The sequence below is a fragment of the Miniopterus schreibersii genome (genome assembly GCF_964146895.1).
Source record: "Miniopterus schreibersii genome assembly, chromosome: 13".
NCBI classification, from domain to species: Eukaryota; Metazoa; Chordata; class Mammalia; order Chiroptera; family Miniopteridae; genus Miniopterus; species Miniopterus schreibersii.
The window spans coordinates 55,524,701-55,547,597 of record NC_138113.1 but is presented as its reverse complement, the minus strand read 5'-3'; the positions used below and the strand labels follow the sequence as shown (position 1 = coordinate 55,547,597).

Genomic DNA, 22,897 nt, shown 5'->3' with positions numbered 1-22,897 from the left:
CCTGGAAGATCAGGAAGCTTCCACGCCCCAAACAGCTAACAATGACGATGCTGTGTGGAGCAGAGGGAGAAGGGATCACTCACTTCTTTGTGCAATTCTGTCATTTCTTTCTTTGAATATCAAGGAATACATAACTTTTAAAATGATTAACAAAAAAACAAGTTTTATAGGACTCATTTATTGGCTAATCCTCACCCAAGGGTATTTTTTCAACTGATTTTAGAGTGGAAGGGAGGGGGGAGAGAGAGAGAGAAACATTGATGTGAGAGAGACACAATGATTGGTTGCCTCCTGCATGTGCCCCGACCAGGTTCGGGGATGAACCTGCACCCCAGGTATGTACCCTTGACTGGCAATCGAACCCAAGACCCCTTGGTGCTTGGGCGACAGACTAACCACTGAGCACACCAGCCAGGACACAGGACTTATTTATAAAACAGAAAAGGAACTAATAAAATGAATCAGACTCTGATCTTGGCACTAGTAATAAATGATATCAAGTGCAATACTTAATATCTGAGCCAGTTTTACCATAAAAGTAAGTGACATTTCAGCTACAAACGACCTTTTAAGAAACGTGACCTGCAAGAGCATTTCATGTGTAATCCGTCACCCTGTCCCACAAGGCTTACAGCTCGGATACACGGTTCCATCTTCCTCAAGATCTCAAGGCCCATAAATTATATTCTTCTTGCAATTTATCTCTTATAAAATGCTACTGCTAAAGTTAGTCCCTCAGCATACATAAAACAATGAAACACAAAAGGAGCCAAAACTGTAAAGACCAGTTCAAATTCTGTAAAGTTACGGCCAAAATTAACATCTTCCAAAGGAACAGGTAACAATTTTTATTTTCAATAAAAATATTTTAGTATAGCACTTTTAAAACTAAGTTTTAAAAGTAATTAGAAATTACCCCAAACATGTCATTTTAGGTCACATTCAATTCCCTGCCCTCCAAGTCCCTATGGTAGGCAGTTAGCCCAGTGGTTTTGCACATAAGAAAGTCCTATTTCTTTCAAAACCTAATACACATGAATTTATTTAAACTCTCCCTAAAAGAATATATACTCTTAGCATGGACTCCTTCTGAGTATTACATGGTGTTTAAGGTGAGACTGCATTTTATTTATTCTAAGGTCCCAGAGAAGAGAGTTTGGAGCTGAAAAGTACCAGAGAAAATAGTGGCTGAAAAACACCAAATCTGGCAAAAGACATAAGCTACAGATTTAAGAAGCTGCACAAACCCCAAACAAGATAAACCCAAGTAATCCACACTAAGATACAACACAAACTTTTAAAAATTACACACAAATATCTCGAAAGCACCGAGAGAGAAACACCAGTTCTATTAACCGACAGGGGAACAATTAGAATGACAGGGGATTCTCATCAGAAAACACAGAGGTCAGAAGAAAAACATCTTTAATGTGTGAAGAGGAAGCAGAGAGATTCTCAGACAAAAAAACATTAAGAGTCGGCGGCCAGCAGCCTACAGGAAAAGTGGGTTAAAGAAAGTTCTCTAAACAGGAAGGACTCGACAAAAAAAAGGGATCTCTGAGCATCAGGAAGGAAGAACCATGGGGAGGGTCAAAATAACCGTGAGGCCCTGACAGTTCTGGCTCAGTGGTTAGAGCATCAGCCCTCTGACTGAAGGGCAGAAGGGTCTCAGGTTCGATTCCCAGTCAAAGGCACGTACCTCAGTTGAAGGTCAAATCCCGGGCCTGGTCGAGGCACGTGCGGGAGGCAATCAATCTCTCTCCCTCTCCTTCTCTCTCCCTCTCCTAACTCCCTTCCATCTCTCTAAAGTTCAATGGAAAAAATATCCTCGGGTGAGCATTAAAAGAAAATTAAGGGTGAGAACAACGGCTTTTCTCTTGAGGTTTCTAAATTATGCTTGATCATTGAAGCAAAAATTATAATCCTGTGTGATGAGGCTCCAGGTGTACGTATGGAAGGCAACTAGTTGAGGTGATTCTATTTAGAAGGAGGGTGGGGAACGACAATTAAACGGAGGTGAGGCTTCTGTTTGTGACTCAAACTGGCGTGGTGACACTAGCAGGCTGGTGAGTCTGCGTGAACAACTAACACCCGGAGCAACCACTAAAACGCTGCGCGGAGGTCCCCTCAACAGCGCGACAGAGGGTTCAGAAGGGACCGTGCGAGTGCATACGTCCAAGCAACACCAAGGCCGGAAAGGAAACAGATGGACGAAAAAGAGGAAATAAAGACCCCAGCAGACTAATGATTTCAGAGTCCTCTCCAGTAACCACCTCCTTTTAGATGCTTTTCGGTGCCTGCAGACAGTTGTTTTTTGTATGTCGCCAAAATTTACATTTGTCACCACTGGACTGGATGAGTTGTTCCAAGAGAAGCCTACTCAGCCACTGTTGGAAGCAAGCAGTGTCTCGTTAATCAATTTTACAAAAATGCTTTTTATCTGTGATGAGCCTTAGATTTATTAAAGTATTCAAGTCGATAGCTTCGGTATCTGTTCTATAGCTTCTCAATTTGGAAAGCTGACATAAATTGGCTTCATATATTCTACTATTCTTATGTAACGTAACTTCTATTATTCAGGATGAAAGTCCAATCTTTGTTTCATGTTCTCATATATGAGAGCAGGGAGGGGTAGAGGGAAAAGTGTCAAACAGACCCAAGGGGAAGGAGGCCATCCATCTTTTCTTGGGCACTGACGACACCTAGTGGCTCCCTCATGGCAGCGGCAGGAACTGTGCAGAGTGGACGTGAGGGAGGGTCCCTGGAACACAAGCTCATCTGCCCCAGTTCAGATGAAAGGGCAGCTGGAGCCAGGGCTACTCCAGGCAGGCTGGCTCCAGTATTGATTTTATGGAAGCGACACTTGCTGTCCATTCACCACCAGTGTGCCACTGCCGCCAAATGTCTACTCAGACATGTAATAGCTTTTCAGTTTAAGAAATGAGAGCTGAATGAATATTTAGTTCTCTGGATACCAGTTCATGAAATCAAATGCCATTTATTTCAGTACTAGTACACTAAACAGACCAAATATGACATCTTTGTTGATTGCAATAAAATACACTTAATACAAAGAAGGCTCCAGGCAATACTAGGGTAGAGAGAAAAAAGGGCACTGAAATTCTGCACCTCCCCTCCCCACAAAACCTGCCCACAGTGGGGTCTTTTCCCCCCTGGAGGCTGTCTGGGAGAAAGGGACAAGTGGCAGGGAAACAGGAAGGGGTGACGTGCTCCAATGCGGCGCTGCTCTGCTAAAAAGTTGGAGAGGTGAATGTTTTTCCAGTTGGAACAGTCGAGAGAATATAAAATAGGCTAACTTTGCTATATTGCCGATAACAGAGTCCAAAATCCACCTTCTCTCAATGTCCTAACTTTTCTAGTAATTAAACAACTTTGGCACCACAATGAAATAAATGAAAGGGGGTTTTCTATCAACCAAGCCCCCCCCCCCCCCCCGAAAAGGGCGCAGGAGCGGCAGCAATTCCTCGGGAGACAGTGAGGGGCAGAGGTTTGGGTAAGGAACTGGCTCATGGGACTGTGGGGCTGAGTCCACATCCGCAGGGTGGGTGGCGGGCTGGGGACCTGGGGAGAGGGGAGGCTGCAGCTGAGTCCAAGGCACGTGGAGGAGATTCCTGCCTCCTCTGGATGGTGGTCTTTTGGCCGGAGACCCAGGCACATTACGGAGGGCAACCTGCTTTACAACCTAATGCTAATCACGTCTAAAAATTACCTTCCCAGCAACTCCTAGACTGGTGTTTGACCAATAAGCTGGGTGCCATGGCCCAGCCAAGTGGACACAAAATTAACTGTCTCCTTCTGCCAGAGCCTCCCTCTAGGGTCTGGGCCTGGGGTGTTCAGGGCGTTTTGGGTTTTTACCATCCTGCCTGCCCATAATTGTGTATTTAAACTCCGACTCCCTTCAGTCTGTTTTTAAAAATGGCCACAAGAGCAGTGACAGTGGTGAGTGCCAAGAGCTGGCGCTGTGGACACACTTCTCACTCATGAGATGCTCACGTCAACCATGGGATGTGGCACCATTATTGTGCTCACTTCACAGGCAGGAAGCCAACTAGTCATGGTGACACATCCAAGACTTAAACCTCAGGGCACCTTCTCCAGACCCTGAGTGACAGGATGGCTGGGCCCACTTTTGAGGTGTCCTGGGGAACCCCATGAGCCCACCTTTGCCCCCCCTCCTGACTCTCCCAAGTCACAGCACCCTTTGTTTCCTTGATGGCCACCTCTGGTCACCTCGCCCCTGGTCCCTCTGCATGCCTGGGGGCAGCAAACAGGCTGCAGACAACTGTGAAATCCGCCCACACTCCAGACGCCCACTCCAGGAACCCACAGACAGGCTGAGTGAGGGGCAGGAAGGAAAGGGTGTGAGCCCAGGGCACTCCTACTCCCTCACCCCAAACCCACCTGGTTCTTTCAGCTGCTGGCTGCCCAGCTAACTCTGTCCAGGTGGCACATGCACCTGCAGACCTGCTGTGCCTCTAATGGTATCGGGTTATCTCCGGTCAGTCTCTCGCCTAATGCCCACCCAATCGGAGCCCGTGTTCACCCGTGGGAACCAGGATAAGGAGCTCAGAGAAGACCCCCAGTTTGTTCTCGGACTCTCTGGGTCCCCCATTGTCACCCCACCCCCCAGCACACACACACCCTCCCAGGAACATTTGCACTGGTGCTGGTTGTTTTAGTGTGTGGCACATGTAGTCTCTGTATGTCCACACGTGAGCCAAGATTTATGTGACTACTGAAAACTGACATCTGGATGTTGCCAAAGGTCGGCTCTCAGGGGAGGGGGGAGAGGGAGGGCCTGGGCCTGGCAGGAAGTGTGGGCAAACCCCAGTGAGTGCCGTGAGCTTGGCCACGGCGTAGGTTCTGCACCTGGAGTCCTTATTCTTAGAGTAACTACCCCAGAGCTGTGAAGGCAAAATGAAATCCATGGTCCTTTCAGACCGTTCTACGCTCTAGGGCAAAACCCCAGTGTTTCTGGGTGCAACTGAAATGACCTGTCCTGGACCACGGCAGGAGATGGTCCCACAGGTACAAGTCTTTTCCAAACACTTGCTGAGTCTCCACCAGCCAATAGGTCTGGCCCGTGGCTCATCCTGTGTTCAGATCAGGTGAACTCCAGGTACACAAGTCACCTCAGGTCCTCATGAGTCCAATCTTTTGTCCACTCAAATTTTTCTGCCCTTGGCCCCTTCCTAGGTCCACAGCTTTTAATGCTGAAAGCTTGAGTTCCCCTGGGTTTCAGGAACCTGCTTGATTAAAATCAGTAGGGACAAGTTTAAAAAATATTGATGCCTAGCCCTGGCTGGTGTGGCTCAGTGGTTAGAGCATCAGCCTGCGCACCGAAGGGTCAAGGGCCTGATTCCCATTCAAGGGCATGTGCCTGGGTTGCGGGGTTGATCCCTGGCCCCATGGGGGCATGTGTGGGAGGCAGCCAATCAATGTATCTCAAATGATGTTTCTCTCTCTCCCTCCCCTCTCCCCCTCCCTCCCTTCCATTCTCTCTAAAAATTCAATGGAAAAAATATACTCAGGAGAGGATTAACAATAACCAAAATATATATATTGATGCCTAAGCCCCAACCCAGAGCAACTGAGTCAGAATCTGTGGGTGAGGCAGGCATCAGGATTTCCAGAAAATCCCAGGTGACCTGATGGGCAGCCAAGGTCTGCCCAGAGGTTGCCCAGCCCGGTCCTGCTCACACCACCACCAGCCTGCCGCAGCTCCATTCATTCCACTGAGCTCCCACAGGGTGCTGGTCCCTGCCCCTGTAGTGGGGAAGACAGACAATAACCTGGAGCCTATCACAATGAATCATTATAAATGTCACCAGCCCTGCAGAGGCCAATAGTAAAAACACAAGGGCAGGGAGAGACCTGTTTGGAGTGGGGTTGGGGAGGCCTCTGTGAAGAGGGGCTTGTTCCCACAGAGACCCGGAAGATGGGAAGGAGCCAGGTGGAGTGTTCCTGAGGCCTTCTTTATGGTTTAACCCTCAGGCAGGGGCTGGGCGAGTCCTCCAACCACATAGAATTTTTAAACCAACTTCTGTGGACAATCTCCTTGCTCCTTTCCCCCTCCCAAAGCCCAGAACAGCCCCCAAACTCTAAGAACTGCAAAGGTCTTATCTGAAACTGCCAAGGTAACCTGGAGAGATAGTGAGAACCCGTATAAAATCAGATGATGGCCGACAGGGCTCCCAGCATCTCCCTGCACATCCTGTCCAACTGACTGTGCTGGCTCTGGCTTGGGGACACAGGTCCCTGTGCTTCTGGTCCTGGGCTCTGGGCTTGATGTTATGTTTTATAATCTGCAGAGTGGGTGGGAAACTCCTTGCTCTGCTGGGTGGGTCCACTGTGGCCCCACACTAGGATGCTGCTGCCTTTTGGAAATGAGTCATCAGGAGTGGAGGCCCTGGGAGTCCCTGCAATGGGAAGGAATGGGAGCCATGGGAGGATTCTAAACAAGGGACAACACAGTCAGGCTCATCTTCAAGTCCCATTCTGGCTACTAGGAGGGAAGCAGCCCTTACTCATGTGTTCATTGTAGGTGAGGAGGGACCCAGTTAAACCAAGGCCCAGGCTCAGGTTGTCCACCTGGCAGCATGTTCCCAACTCACAGGCATTGAAAGAGTCAACCTGTTCAGAACCAACTCTGACTGCTAATTCACTGGACTTACTCCTAGGATACCTGGAAATTATTTCTAAAAATATGATGGAAAAACCTCATTATTGTTAATATATATAAAAAAAAAAATTGTCTTCTATTCAGCACTTTAAGAAAGTGGATCAGAATAACTTTCTAGATTTCTGGTCAAGATGGCAGCATAAATAAATGTGGTACTCGCCTCCTCCCACAACCACATCAAAATTACACCTAAACTACAGAACAGCTATCATTCAGAATCGCCTGAAACTGAGCCGAATGGAAGACCTACAATTATAGAATTTAAAAGAAGCCACATCGAGACTGGCAGAACAGGCTGGCCCCACACCCACATGTGACCGACAGAAATCAGGAGGGGTATCTCAGCTGCGGAGGTCTCCTGAGGAGAGAGGGGTCCCAGCCCCACACTGGGTCCCCCATCCCAGGGTTTCAGTGTCAGGAAGAGAAGTTCCCATAACTTCTAGCTATAAAAACCAATGGGAATTGAGGCTGAGGGAGACAGAGGCTGCTCCAGTCCAGGCAATTCCTCTTAAAGGGCCCGTGCACAGACTTCCTCTGACTCACCCACTCTAGGCTCCAGTGCTGGGAAAGCAGCCTGAAAGGCACCAGGGATACAGGGGAGAAAGTGAATTGTCTGGCATTGGAGTAAGAGATGGAGCACTTTCCCAGACAGAAGTGCTGGCAGAGACCATTCCTTTTCTGAGCCCTTCATCCACAGAGCCAGCAGGCGGTGCCACCTCTGAGACTCCATCAACCCAGCTCACACTGTTTGCCCCACCCTGGTGATTCTGGGGACCTACCCCATCCAACTTGCAGGCTCACCTAAGCAGTTCCCACAGGCTTTTCCATATGAATGGCCTGTCTTGGCTCATGCTTCAGATTTTCCTAAAATCTCTCAAAGCAGCAGCATCTGGCCTCAGCATGCCCCAAACCTCTCACTAAGTGGCCCCAGGTCCAGCACTAGCAGCAGTCAGCCTTGGGTCACAGCTTGGCCTTGCTGGGCACTTCCAAGCCCAGCACAAGTAGAAGCCATCTGCAGATCGTTGTGTAGCTCATGCCAGGTAGTCCCAGGCAGGACACTGGCAGTGGGACCTGGTCTGCACCTCCTGGGAGGCCCCAGATCTAGTGCACCCAGTGGACAGCTTTAGACCATATCGAAGCACCACCACCACCCAAGCCTCTTTGCAAGTGACACACTCAATGAGCGGACTCAGAGAGCACCAGGGCCCTGCTGAAGTAAATTTTGCTCTGTTGAGTGGGTCCTGCACAGCTGATCCCCCAAGGTCAATGTTTTATGGTTGCAGCCAGTCCTTGCAGCTGATCGGCCTGGGGGTAAATCTCTCCCATTGACGTGCCAACAGCAATCAAGGCTCAACTACAACAGGAATGTGTACACAGCCTACAAGGGAGGGCACACCTCGAGTGCCCAGCTTGGGTGATCCAGGAGGCTGTGGCACTGCACCCTACAAGACACCTACTACATTAGACCACTCTATGAAGTCTGGGAGACTTAGCAGCTCTACCTAATACATAGAAACAAACACAGGGAGGCTGCCAAAATGAGGAGACAAAGAAACAAGTCCCAAATGAAAAAACAGAACAAAACTCCAGAAAAAGAACTAAACAAAATGGAGACAAGCAACCTTCTAGGTGCAGAGTTGAAAACATTCATTATAAGGCTAATCAATGAACTGAGAACTTCAACAGCATAAAAAGGGACATGGAAACCATAAAAAAAGAACCAGTCAGAAATGAAGGATACACTAACTGAAATGAAGAATAATTTACAGGGAGTCAACAGAGTAGATGAAGTCAAGAATCAAATCAGCAATTTGGAATAGCATAAGGTAGCCAAAAACACCCAATAAGAACAGCAAAAAGAAAAAAAGAATCCTCAAAATGAGGATAGTGTAAGGAGCCTCTGGGACAACTTCGAGTGTACCAACATTTGCATCATGGGGGTCCTGGAAGAAGGAGAGAGAGAGCAAGAAATTGAAAACCTATTTGAAAAAATAATGACAGAAAACGTCCTTAATTAGGTGAAGGAAATAGACTTAGAAGTCCAAGAAGTGAAGAGAGTTCCAAACAAGATGAACCCAAAGAGGCCCACACCAAGACACATCATAATTAAAATGCAAGAGGTTAAAGACACAGAGAGAATCTTAAAAGCAGCAAGAGGATAGCAGTTAGTTAACTACGAGGGAGCACCCAAAAGACTGTCAGGTGATTTCTCAACAGAAACCTTCCAGGTGAGAAGAGATTTGCAAGAAATATTCAAAGTGATGAAAATCAAGCACCTACAACCAAGATTACTCTACCCAGCAAAGCTATCATTGAGAAAGGACAGATAAAGAACTTCCCAGACAACAAAAGCTAAAGGAGTTCATCACCACCAAACCAGTACTATATAAAATGTTAAAGCGTCTTCTTTAAGAAGAGAAAAAAGATAAAAAATATGAACAATAAAATGGCAATAAATCCACAATTGAATCTAAAAACCAAAATCAACAAACAGAACAGAAACAGATTCATAGATACAGAGAACGTTCTAACAGTTGCCAGATGGGAGGGGATGTTGGAGGGATGGGTCCGAAAGGGTGAAGGGATTAAGAAGTGCAAATTGGTTGTTACAGAATAGTCATGGGGATATAAAGTGCAGCACAGGGAATATAGTAATTATATTCTACTAACTACGTACAGTGTCATATGGGCACCAGATTTATTGAGGTAATCCCTTAGTAACTTAAGTAATTGTCTAATCACTGGGATGTACACCTGAAGATAATATACTATTGTATGTCAACTGTAATTGAAAATAAAAAATGGTTAGAGAAAAAAAGAGAATAACTTTCTAAAAATTATTTATTTGTGACATATGCCCTGCTTACTTCCAAAAACCATTTGAAGCTATTGTTATAAAGCATGAAAGCAACGGGAGAAACTGAAGTTCTCCCTGGGAAAATATTGATGGTATATTGTAATGCATGTTACAGCATTACTTTGGGAGGAAGACACCAACATTTAAGTGTTTTAAAAGCCCAATTTGTTCTAAAGGTGGAGTTTAGCTGCACACTCAGCCTCATCCTGGGCCAGGTCCTGGAAATGCCCTCACTGTTACCCACTTTTATTTCTCCTCTGTCCTCTCCCAGTGCCTAAGAGCCCCCTTTGCCAGGTTTTGCTGCTCACTAGTACCCTCACCAGACACTGATCAGACAGGAAGGACTGAAATGAGCCTGGGTCAACAGATTGACTTCTTCCTCTAGGTGGCTTTGAGGGACGGTTTTTGTGTGTATCCATGAGTGAGCATGTGTGGAAGGGGGGGGTTCCCCTTGCCCTGGAATTGACCACTGTGTCCAGTTATGGACAAAGAGGCACTAAGGGCCGGCTCCTCAGCAATGGGCCTGATCACTCCCTTAGGGCTTCTACATCCTAATCTCCACCCCCAACACTCACACTCAATAGTGGGGGGGGGCAGAGTGGGAACTGGACAGAGGGGGAGCAGGATGGGTTCAGCCCTGAAAGGGGCATGGAGGGAGGTGCCTGGAAGGTGGAACCCAGGAGTGAGCTCACAGGACTTTCAATGAATGTGGGAGGAAGGAGTGAATGACTGAGGGACTGGCAAGTGTGAGCTCTGGAGAGCTGTCCCAGAGGGGAGAGAACCATGAGAGAGAGGCTGAGAGCTCCAAGGAGTGACTGGCCAGCGGTCAGATCCTGCAAAAGCCTGCACGGGACACAGCCTGCAGGTGCCGCTGCTCAGTTTGGCTCAAAGCATTCTTGGTGGCAGCTCCTGCTGAGCGGTCGGCTAGGATAGACTGCAGAACCTCGGGAAAGGGGAAAGGAGGCAGGAGGGGACACTTGTACAGAAGAGGTTTGGTGGGGAAGGAAGGGACATGGAGGCAGCAGCTGGACAGAAAACCATTAGAAGATTGGGCCCAGTGAGGATATTTACATGCCTTCCTCCCACCCTCACCTTTGAGCATCTATTCTGAGAGGCCTCCAAGGCCTAAACTCCAGATCTAGCTCTCCCTGGTGGAGAAGCCTTGGAAAAATCCAAAGGATGACTTAAAGCTGAGCTCCTGTTGTGATATAAATCCCGTATCAAAATGGGATTCGACTTACAGGAACTTAAACACAGGTCCAGAAAAAATCCGCTGCATGGTGAACAGGAAAACCTCACTTTCATGTTCTCTGACCTCGTGGCAAAGGGAGCTGTGGATTCCAGGGGCCAGGAGACTGGGGGCTGACGCAGGGAGTTCCGAGAGCCCAGGTGGCCCGACACCCGTCAACGCTGCCAGGGACGAGCAGTGGGGACAACTAGGACTCAATTCCACTCTTTCTCATATTACAACCCCACCCTTGTGTCCAGCATGAGTGGCTATTTAATACAAACCCCAAAGCGCCCCTAAAACTGACCTCGTTAACATGCCCATTTCTTTCCCGGCATATGAACTCAAAAGGAAAAAATCTTTATAAAACCAAAACCACCAGGTTTAGTACGTTCAAGAAGAGCACCTTTAGTAAACAGGAAACTGTGTGTCAGGAACCTGGCCAAATACACACGGCAGCACGTGAGGCTCCCCGTGGCAAAGTTCAGTGGAACATAACTATAGGGTGTCCCCCCAAAAAGTTTCACAGGTGAGACTCCTGATGGGAGTCCTTTCAGGACACCGCGGGCAAACGGAAAGAAGGCCGTCGTCAGAAGGTGTGTGGGTGGTTTTAAGGCTCAGGAGCTGCTGGTCCAGGAGAGCGTGGTACACAGCCGTACTCCATACTGTCCCACACTGTATGTTGGCCCACCCGGCTCTGGGGACACCGGCCTGGTGCTCTTTGATTTGTTCCCACGACTGAAGTCCTCAGGGACCCAGCTGGCATGGGGAGCCAAGTGGGGAGGCCTGCCTGGGCTCCTGGCAGGGAGCCCCTCCATGGCCCTGTCCTGGACCCATCATGCCAGCTGTAGTAGGTAAAGTCCTGGAGCTGGGAGTTGCTGCCACCACCGCCAGTGGCAATGGCTGGGGCCGTGGTGGCTGCTGCGGGGGAGCCAGCCTCTCCTCCTTTGGGGGAGCCAATGAGAAGCACCTCGTGTTCAGTGGTCGGCTTCAGGGCCTTGGGCCCTGACAGGAGCCAGCAGTCTCTCCCACAAGTGGGGTTCTCTCCTGCGCTAGGCTGTGGGAGCTGGGGGTGTGGGGCTTTGTGGGTGTGGCTGCATATTTCCCTGTGCCCTGAGGTCTCAGAATCCCTGGATTCTCAGGGGGCTCCAGTTTGCAGGCCTCTGGACCACTGGCCAGAAGTAGGGTGGCTGAGGCCTGACTGAAGGCCCAGCTCAAGGACACGCTCTGGCTGGCAGGCATGTGGGAGGTTGGGGGCACTGTGGCCTGCTGGGGTCTGCCCAGAGACAGGCTGTGGCAGGCTGGGCCTGCCTCAGGGGGCACTGGGTGGGGCCTCGGCCTCAGCAGGTCTCAAGTTGGGCTTCACACGCTGCTCCAGTTCCAGTAGCTTCCTCTCGGAGGTGCTGACAACCATCTTGATGGTGGGGCCACAGAGCTGGTGGGCATCCCAGCCCCTTCCCTCCTGGCAGGTGGCCCTGGCTGGCCTCGGATGGTTAGGACATCGGCCTTTCTGAAGAGGTAACATAGCAAGTCATCCCGGCAGCTGAGAGTGTCCTACAGAGAAGACAGGAAGAACTGAGAGGCTGGAGCAAAGGCCAGGAGGGTCCTGGAAGAGTCTCATCCACCCAGGACACACCTGTGCAGGCCATGTGGCCAGGCCTGAAGTTTCTGGCTCCTGCTTGGCCCTTCCACCGCCTAGCATCGCCCCACCACACACACTGCCCATGGTCAGGATGGTGGGGTTGGGGCCATACACGGATCACCAGCAATAAAACAGACCCAGAGAGGAAGAGGACTTTCCACAGACTCTTCCACTGGATGGGACGGTCAGGGCCGGAAGCCTGAGCACAGCAGTGGTTTCCATCTGTTCCTCATTCCCACCAAGCAGAGCCTGGAGGAGCCTGGTGGAGGTGTCTCCTGAGGCAGATGGACACCATGAGATGAGGAAAGGCAGTGAGTGCATGCAGAAGAGGAGTTGGGGTTCACCAAGGATGGAGTCAGACCCCGGCCCGCTGGACCCATGTCAGGGAGTGTCCGTCTGTGGGACGGCTCAGCAGCCCAGAACCACCTGCACCTACCAGCAACTCCTGGCCCAGGAAGACATCTGGACGCTCAACTTGACAGAGACACAGTCTGCTGTTTTGCGTGCAGGTTGGGAGTCACATATCCAGGGTTTTTGTACAGTGAGACCTGTGGTCATTAATATCAACAGGTAGCACGTATCAGCTGCTTCCCATGTGCCAGGCACTATGCTAGAAACCACAGGTGTAATTGTAAGAGAATGAAACCATCCCCCCTCCCTCCCCCAAAACCTCATTCAGTTCTCAAAGCACCCTTGCAAGGCTGTACTAGGACAACCTGTAATAGGTAAGGCAATGGAGGTCCCAAAGGTCAAGCAGGTCCCACATTGAGAAAGGGACAGATTGAGGACTGGACCCCACAGCTGTCTGACTCTGCAGCCATCTTCCCACCACCCAGCCCCTCTCTGCACATTTCTAAACCTTTGACACCCAGCTTCATGAGTCTGCCCTCTCTGACCACCCAGAGGGCCCATCTCCTCACCCCCCTCCCAGCATCAACACTCACGGAGTGGAGGCCTGGCACGGGCACCATTGTGACTTCCACGTCTTCAGGCCTGTTCAGAAAGGGGAGGGCGACAGGTTAGTGGGGTGAGCACAGTGGGGAGATGGAGGGAGGTGGGGGCGGCTCTCAGGAGAGGAGCATCCGCTTCCACAACCAGCTCCTGCAGGGAGGATGCTTTGGTCTCATTTAGGCTGAAAAGAACAAGCCATCATCGGGGCACTTGGCAGGAATGCAGATTCTCAGGGAGCCCCCCTCAGCGCTCCTGACTCAGAAACTGCAGGCCGGCCTGGGTCCAGGCAGCCCAGGGGAGTGTGGCTCAGGCCTGCATGTGGGGGCCACGGCTTCAGACCGAGACCTTCCTGAGGGCAGGGCTTTGGTTTTTCTGCAGCTCCGGGCACAGAGTGCTTTGTAGACAGAAACAAATGGAGAGCAGAGACCAGGATACATATTTCCTTTCAGGCCGACACAGGACCAGGCACAGGGCGAGTCTGTGATAAAACTTGCTGACGAGCCGGTTTACTCTGTTGTTTTGAGAGCAGGCATCACATAGGACACGCTCCAGAAATACCGACTGAACAGATACTTTGAATTCGCTGTGTCACTGGGCTCCACTAACGCAGGCCACGGAACTTACAGTGTGGCCGGAGAAAGTCCCACTGTGTGTGTTTAAGGGAATGAGACAGTGTAAGGCACGCATTTCATCCATGGGGTGACCCAGAAGCGGTGACCCGGCAGCTCCTGGCCAGCACTGTGTGAGGTGCCCCCGCGGCTGCAGGAAGCTGCCCTGAGCCGGGAGGGGGTCCCCACAGCTGACGGCCGGGGGCAGAGCTGCAGCACAGACCTCAGGGCGCTCGAGCTGCGGCCACCTCCGGCTTGCGCCTTGTTTTTGTATGGCCTGTGAGCTAAGAACAGCTTTTACATTTTAAATGATTAAAATATTTACTATCTGGCCCTTTACAGAAAAAATCTGCCAAACTCTCCTGGTGAAGGTTCAGAATAGGTAGGTGTTCAGGGCTCTGCCGCACACCTAGCGGGAGATGCTAACTCTCAAGTGGGTGCTGACCACATCCTCAGGGGAGCTCCGGGGGTGGGCGCACACCCTCCCACCCCCATGTTGGCAACACACTTCTGCCGCTCACTTCACAGGGGAGGAAACAGTCTCCTGGTCTGGGCTGGCTGACAGCACGCTGTGATTTTCTGGCTAGTGGTTCTGCTCCCCATCTGAGCCAGGCTGCACCACCCCCAGTCCCATCCCTCTCTGTGACTTTGTCGTCAAGGTCCCTACCTCTGGTCCTGGTCCATCTGAGGGAGTGAGGGAGGAGAGTGCTCCCAGGCCTCTCACAGCAGCGGGGGAGCCCTGGTCACTCTCCTCCAGGAACTCCTCCAGGGTGAGCATCTCACTGCTCTGCTCAGGGAGGTACAGGGCTGCACCCAGGCCTGGGGCAGGGCCGCACCCCTCTTCTGGATGCCCTGCTGGAGGAGAGGTAAGTTCCAGGGTGGCGGTACTCATGGCAGCTGAGGGCAGTGCGTCCTGGGGTGCTGGCATCCCGGAGCAGGGTGGCTGTGTCCCTGCTGCGAGTCAGGTCTTCATGCTGAAGCTCTTGGATCTGCGGTGGAGCTCATCGGAGGAAACTGGGTCAGGGGAGGGGACACAGAGGAACACACTTCAGTCTCCTAATCTCGCTTGCCGGCCTCCAGTGGGCTCTGTGCTGCCTCTGGCTCCCTGAGCACAGAGAGAGCCCTGCCTAGGAACCCAGAGCACACTTCTCCCATGCTGGCATTGTGGGTGTCCAAGGCACTCTGGAATTCTCTAGAATTTACAATGGCATTTAAAAACAAAATAACTTGGGATAAAAGTGGAAAGTTCCTTCTAAAGCTTAAATTATCAACAGCTGTAAGTACCACGCTCCTTAGCCTGGGACAGCGCAGACCACTTTCTGCACCAAGAAACAAACTTTAAACATCAAAAAGGAATCAAAGTCACTCACTGTGTCCTCTGCCCACCATGGACTGGAACTGCTGGCACTGTCCCCATCCCGAAGCTGAAGTGACTCAGACTCAGAGGATGGGTTGTTTTCCCAGGTGCACAGAGCTGGTCAGTGGAGGAGAAGGGATTTGAACCCAAATCTGTTCACATCCCCAGGCCTAAGCTTGAAGTTGCGTGATGTGGCCCTGTGAATGCAAACGCAACGTGCTTTGAAGAACCTCATTAATTGTATTTTTTAAATCACACAAATAATATACACCCAGAACCAAAGATCCAGGTCCACTGAAAAGCACACAGCAGGCAAGGTGGACTTACCCTCAGGCTAGGAGGGGAACTGTCACTGGTCCAATTCCAGCTGCTCTCTAGGCTACCTGGCCAGGGCACTGAAAGGAAATGACAACACTTAACCTACAGGGCTGATGCCAAGTACAGCCCACATTAAACCATCCAATCTGGAAACAACTATATAACCAAATGATCCTGCCCAAGTTCTGGCAAATGGCCTCAGGAAGGACAGACTTCGAGTTGCTCTCGACTCTCCCAGGAGGAGTCCAGCCTCACCTGAGTGCTGGGTACCACGCACAGTGGGCTCTCAGGAACAACAACTTCTATCTATGTGTGTGAGGTCTAGGGCTGTGGCCTCAAACAGTTTTGTTAATACAGAAAATCTCACATAGAACTCCAGTATAGACAAAAGGTCTGCTCTGGGTAAGCGAGGGGTTGGGGGTTGCGGGGAGCCCACCATTATTACCGCATGGAGCTTTCTGGAACACAGGTGGAGACACCCTGCCTAGACCAGGACAGTGTCTCCTGGTGAGGGCAGGAGCCAGGACATGGCAGGTCATGTGTCCACGTGTGGACAATGTAGCCTGTGTCGTGCACAGGCCACTTCCCCTCCGTGGTCCATGGGGGCGGGACAGGGCCCTCAGGAAGAAAGAAGTCTGCACTCTTCTTGGTTGTTTGCTGCTCTTCAGCTCCTCTCTGTCCCACGTTTACATCTGTCCCAGAGGGGAAAGAAATCAACCTTCACAGTGACGATTTGGGGGAACCAGGCTCACCCTCTGCTCCCTCGGGTCAGAGGGTGAGCACCAGCTGCAGGAAGAGGGCACCACCCCCACCAAAGGCAGGCTGTCCCTTCCAGGCCTGCAGACCTCCCCTCCCGGCCCACTTCTCCAGCACACGCAGAATCAGGGGCCTGCCCCAGGTATCATCAGTGTCTGTCCTGCTGCACACGGACAGCTGGGGGACAGGGACACGCTTCATCGTCCCTGCTCACAGCTGGTGCAGAGCTGAGCTGCACTGAGAACCGGGGACTCACCAGGAGATGCTCTGCTTCCCGGCCCACCAAGCAGTCTGCTCTGGATTGACCGGGTCCACAGGGCACCCAGGTCCCAAGTGCCGGCGGGCCCCGCAAACAGCAGGCCTCTGGAAAACACCTGTTAGCAACGGCGCGTGGGGCTGAGCCCCAAATACTTGGTTTTCCTGAAGCGCATAGAAGCAGAGCAAGTCCCCTCTTTGAGAAGGGAAAGTTTCAACTAAAAAATCCACCTTTCTCTTTGAAAAGGACGTGCCACTGAAAGGCAACCGCGATACAAATCAAAGGGATCCGAAAATGCCTGTTTGTCCGAGCCCTTGCTGCAAACCCCTCTGCTGCCTTCTCCTTTCCTCAGCTGATGAAGCATGAACCTGGCTGCTCAGGGAAGCTCACGAGAGGGGAGGCGACTCCTCCGTCCTGTTACCCTCCACCCAGGGCCAGGAGGGAGGGCTCCGTGGTGTCCCGCAGTTTCACCAGAGCCTGCCCTTGCCGGAAGCTGTAAGTGTCTATGTCTGAGTGATCAGTGCCAGCACCATTCACCGCTTCAGGCAATGGAGGGGGCAGGAGATGACGCTTGCTCCTACGCTTACTGTTGATCACTCCAGAAGCTGAGTCCAGTGTGAACTCTCTGAGGCTTTGTTTTAATTAAAAATTTAGCTTCCCACCCTTCTAGGAGTTTGTTTTTCAGAAATTACAAAAACCAAAGCAACTTAATTTTTGAGAAGGCTGGTCTAATTCACCATTTCCCTTCTGCAGAAATTGACAACATGCCTAAATCAGATGGCAAGTGTTTCTAACAATTTCTGAGATCGAATTTACAACTTGGAGCTACTCTGGGCACCTAAACTCCAGGTGAGGATAGCGTGACCTCCATGCAATCAGTGCGCTCTGCATGGGTCACATGACCTTTCTTCAAGCAAGGGCAGCCAGAGCCTTCAGAAGTAGGGCACTTGGTAGGTAGTGACTTCCCCATCACTGGAGGTATGTAAGCAGAAGCTGCATGCTTAGGCCCATAGGAGGGCAGGGAAGGAGTGTTGAGGAACTGTGGGTCCCCTATTCCCACTTCAACATAACAGCTCCACTTGCACCTATTTTGTGTATGGACTTCCACACAGAACAGCTTGAAGGACAAGTCCTGTTGATGAAAACAGGTCTGAGAACCCAGGCTGAAGGGCACATGCACCAACTACTCACTATGCTGCCTGTGGCTGGTGAACTTGAGCTCCAGGGACCACTCACAGAGCTGCCATCTGAATTCTAGCCTATGGTGAAAATAAGGCTGAGTCAGGGGACCTGGACCACCCATGGGGAAACTGCGGTCCTTTGTCAGAGGCCACCTCTGACTCCTGCCCAGCACCTGAGTGGTGGCTGTGTCCAGCGCCTGGAAGAGGGAGACGTGCGGACCCTTAGGACCTGCCTGTACTCTCGTCTGTACTCTCCCTCCCCCATTGCTCCTGCTGGGACAGCCTTGCTCTCTGCCTGTGCAATGACTGGGACAGCAAATGGAAGCAGTGTCTGGCCTGAGGATAAAGCAGCAGCAGGAGCTGATACTTAGTACCCTGGGAGCCCCACCAACCGGGAGGGGGGCTGCACCGAAAGCCGAGGCTGTGAAAGCAAAGCTCTCCTGGGGCCTTGTTCTCTTCAGGTGGCTGGAGGAAGCAGAAGGAAAGAATCCACCACCTGAGGGAGGATGCTGGGTCCCAGAGAGGGAGCCCTGCACCAGCAGCTCCTGACCAGAACCAGACGGAACCCATAGGCCACCAGGCACTGCTCTTTCCCTGGGAAGGACTACACTGCCCTGTGCTGACAGCAGCCCCGGGTTTCCTCCAAAATGACACCAGGGTCTCCCCCATTTTGCAGACAGTTCTGCGTCCACCTGAGCATGAGAACCATGCTGCCAGGGAATCACAGTGGGCAGCGCTTTGTTTGCAGTGTGACAGGCCCTCGGACAGGCTCTGCAGGCATATGAACAAGTGTGGGCTCTGGCTCAGGGTGGGATCCCGGTGGAGACAGCCCCTGGGTGAGCCTGGAGGGCCAGGCCTGGAGTCCCACAAGCCGCTGCAAGTCTGAGGGGAGGTGGTGCTCTCAGCTCCTGCTCCAGCCAGGCAGGGTTTCTGAACCACAGAGCCTGGGAGACTGGGGCAGACTGCTGACTGCTGACAGTGGACACCTGAGCATGGCTGCCCAGCCATACATGGCACAGTTTCCTTGACACCCAACAGTAAGGGACTGCCATTCTCAGTGTCTGGTCAGGAGCGCAGGAGGACTGTCTGGTTGCCTGTGCTCACCCAACTCTTCTTCTCCCAGGGGTGCTTCTGATTTGTAAACAGCAGGGACCAGGTCCTGGAGCTAACCTAGGCTTGCCTTGGGGGCAGGGGCCCTATCTTTTCTTGGCTTGTCAAACCAGGGTTCTGCAGGCCATACTTCCAAGAGTCCAGTGGGTGATATCATTATGAAAACTAATATCCCTTCATGTTCTCATCAGTTTCTAACACCCCAGGGGCAATCATTTTCAGCTCTTCCTGCTGTCTTCAGATATTTTCATCTCTGAGTTATAAGCAGAGTGTCTCTTTCAGTTTTAACCTTTATTTTTCCCTTTCTGTTTGCATATTTTAAGTGCTTTTCCCCGACTGTTCCATTTAATAACATCCAGGTGGAGTTCCTGGGAGCATCAGGACAGCGCTGCTCTGCACAGTGTCCTGCTCCAGGCATCTTAAAGCTTTTGTCTCTGACCATGACTCTGTCACCTCTCACACTAGTTACTCTCTGGTGTTGCAGGTCCTCCTCAGGTGTCTGGGGTCTCTGAACCTTCATGGGCTTCACCTGGCAAGATAGGACTAGACTGTTCTGCTGGGAATTTCTCCACCTACTCAGGTGACTTGAGGAGCATTTGACTATCACATCTAGAGGTGTGAACACGCATGGCTACGGCATCCTGGGAGACGTTCAAGTTGTAAACCCTTCCCTGAGTCCCCCCATTTTTCAGTTTAGGACACCTGCCCTCCACTCTATCAACCAACCTCCAGTTCAGAGATGCTGCAAGGTCTCTTCCCTGGAGAATAAACCTCCAGTGCTGCCTGAGTTTAGCCCAAACTCTGGCTCACCTCCGTTCTGGAGCTCCTTGGTGCCACCAATTCCTGCACGGCGGAGGTGGGTTCTGGGCTTTCCCACTAGGGGCTGAAGACTGGGCCTCCAGATGGTGATGTTATCTGTGCAGAGTCACACAGCTGCAGGCAGAGCTGAGGTCAGGACCTGTGTCTGTGTGACACCAAACCTGTCCACAGCTTAGCCCATCTGCTGACCACCCTTCAGTCTGAGAGACCCCTCCTGCCTCTGGGAGCTGGGGTCTCCAGGAATGACCTTGGGCCCCAGATGCTCATGCATCTTGGTTCTGGAGGGACCTGTGACTCACCTGGGGTGTCGCCTGGTCCCAGGAGATGGGGGTGGACCTGGAAGGGGTAGTAGTCATGGCTGAGGATGAGCAGGCCTGGGAGCCCAGCTCTGATGGCCGGGGCTTCATGGTGGGGTAGCCAAGGCCTCCGTGCGGTGAAGGCTGCCTCTGTGCAGGGCCACTGGCTTCGGTATTAGGTCCCTGGGGCCCGGGGCAGAGAAAGACAGTGATAACTGGGGTCGCAAGATCCCATGCCAAAGCGGGGCTGTCACTCCGAGGCCTGAAAGCAGAGGCACCAGGGCACACGAGCCGCAGGGAGAGAAGCTGGGCTGCGCCTCGCGGGCTGTGGTCTGCACAGGAGGCTCAGGCTGCAGGCCTGTGCTGGGGTCCCCGGGAGGCCGGCCTTGGCTCTAAGGATAGATCCCACTGTGAGCCCCACGCAGCTGGGAGAAAATAAAAGAACAAACTCAAGAGGCTCAACAAAACATTGTTAAAATCCAACACATTAACCATTGGGCACACCTGCTGTGTAACTGTGTGTCGCTCGAATCCCTGGTTTAAAAGGATCTTGACAGGTAGGTGTCTGCTCAGGACCATGGTCAAGGCCCTCAAGGCCCAGGATGTGCACCCTGCCAACAGGCATCCATTACGATCTGAGAGAGGAGTTTGTTGCCACCCAGTAACTTGTCTGAGGCGTCTCCATCTGTGCATGGTGACACCGATGTCTCCATCTCTGCATGGTGACACCGCCTGCAAAAATGACATTTACCTTGTAGTTGTGCTTTTCTGCCATCTCTGAATTTCCTACTGTGAACACATACTCTCCTCAAAGTTAAATAAAACCCTAATTTAAAAAAACATTGAGGGATAAAACAAAAAGATCTTCACTACCTAATATCAGGAAAGGGGACGGGCTCTCCAAGTACAAGTCATAAGTTTCTGCAGGTGGAGTTCCTGGGAGCATCAGGACAGCGCTGTCTGCACAGTGTCCTGTTCCACGCAGCCCATGGGCTATGGACCCAGAGCCATGCCAAGGTCAGATTCCTGCCCCTCCCCACCCTCTCCCAGGGACCTGTCCCCGCCCCTCAGCCACTCAGTGTCTGGACTCACTGGGAAGTCTCAAGCACCCAAGTCTCACAACTTGAAATCAGGGGAAAGTTTGGATTTTGAAAGATAACCTTGATGGGAAGCAAGGCAAGTCTGGTGGAGTGAGTCAGACAGGCGTCCACTGGGTGAAGGTGACACGAGGAGCAGAGGAGAGGCGGAGATGGGCAGAGGCAGCGATGGCAGAGAAACCGCGCACTTCCCACAGCTGCTGGGAGACAGGCGGACAGACAGGTGGACGGAGGATAGGACACAGCAGCCCAGGAGCCAGAGCAGGTGCGTGAGGCCAAGTCAGCGCCACTCGACTGACTTCAACATGGTGTAAGTCATAAAATAAATTTAAGTGGCAGCGAAGAATCGATTGGAGGGAAAATATGTGAGTAATCACAGAGGTGATACAGACATGCCAGAAATCGTGAGATGGCACAAGGATGGTGACAGCAGGAAACACTGCAGGAGCTAGTGGCCCCTGTGGACCGTGTCCCGGCCCTGACGGTGACCACGTGCTGATGCTCCGTCTGTCCCTTGCAGCTCTAACACCTGCATCCAAGATGTCAGGGGACCTCAACAGGGCCATACAGTCTCACTCCGGGCTGATCAGTTCTGCATTGCACACGGCCGGGCAGGACATACAAGCCTGCCGGTGGGACAGAGGGTCAGCGCCTGGACAGGGGAGTGACTGAGCATGGACATCCCGGCCCGAGGACCTGTGGGTGATGTCCCGAGGCTCCCCTAGCATTGTGCTGCGCTGGAGCACGATCCAGAGGGTGACAGCTCATCTTCTTTGAAATCGGAGTCCACACTGACTGCTCTCAGCTTGGCTGGGAATTGGGGCCAGGAGGAGGGGTCCACTCTGTGTCATCTGGCCTTTAGGTACTGATTTGTCGGGTTTTTTGAATTTCAGAAATGAAGGAGGGGGAATGAGAAGACACTGGTAGAGGGAAATATTGGAAATCTCCAGTGTCTGAGGAAGGGAGAGGCTATTTAGAGGAGGCTGGTAGGACAGAAGCCGACCAGAACCGCAGGCGTCTAGAGAAAGCCGGGCGGGCCGCTGGAGGCTTGTCTTTGTCCTTGGGTTTGCCTCTCAGAAAGGGACTCTTTTTGTGCCACGTTCCTACATTGTCATCCCCTGGATAAGCCAAGAGAGGAAGGAAAAAAAACACAAAACAGCAAATAAATGAAATGAATAACAGCAAATGCCGCTACATTAGCTAAATGTGCAGGGAAATCGGAATCCTGTCCAGCCCAGGAGAGAAGGAAACGCCACCCAGGGCAGAGCCAGAGCCAGGGCCCGGGAGCCACTGCTGCCCGGGCTCAGTTTAGTTAGTTCACCGGCGTCCCGGAGCCTGTGCTTCACTGAGCAGCGAGGAGAACTCCATGTTCCCCAAGGAGCCGACCCGTTAGGCTATTTCCAGTCCCAATGTGCTGAATTACTGAATGAGAACGCATATAAATTTAGAACCCGACTTTTCCTTCACATCTGTTTTAATGACTCCCTGACAATTCAGCTCACACACAACTGGCTCCTGCTCCTGGTACAGACCTTGGAACACTTTGTGATATGTTTCTGGCCTGCTGCAATGAAAGAGTCCACCTGAACCTTTCTCTAAGAATTCTTTTTTTTTTTTTTTATCCTTACCTGAGGAAATTTTGTTCTATTGATTTCTAGAGAGAGTGGAAGGGAAGGAGGAGGAGAGGAGGGGGGGAGGGGAGGGGAGGGGAGGGGAGG

At 51.6% G+C, this 22,897-nt stretch overlaps 1 pseudogene across 1 annotated transcript in view; it reads right to left on the bottom strand.

Moving 5' to 3' along the window:
* Positions 1-11,225: 11,225 nt before the first annotated feature.
* Positions 11,226-22,897, bottom strand: part of LOC308566287 (protein Daple-like) — a 61,211-nt pseudogene continuing 49,539 nt past the window's right edge. Inside the window, exons 21-23 of the transcript in view lie at positions 17,868-17,935; positions 14,714-15,003; positions 11,226-12,342 (exon numbers count right to left, since the gene is read on the bottom strand). The product of the transcript in view is annotated as a protein Daple-like (transcript). The remainder of the gene's footprint in view (positions 12,343-14,713; positions 15,004-17,867; positions 17,936-22,897) is intronic.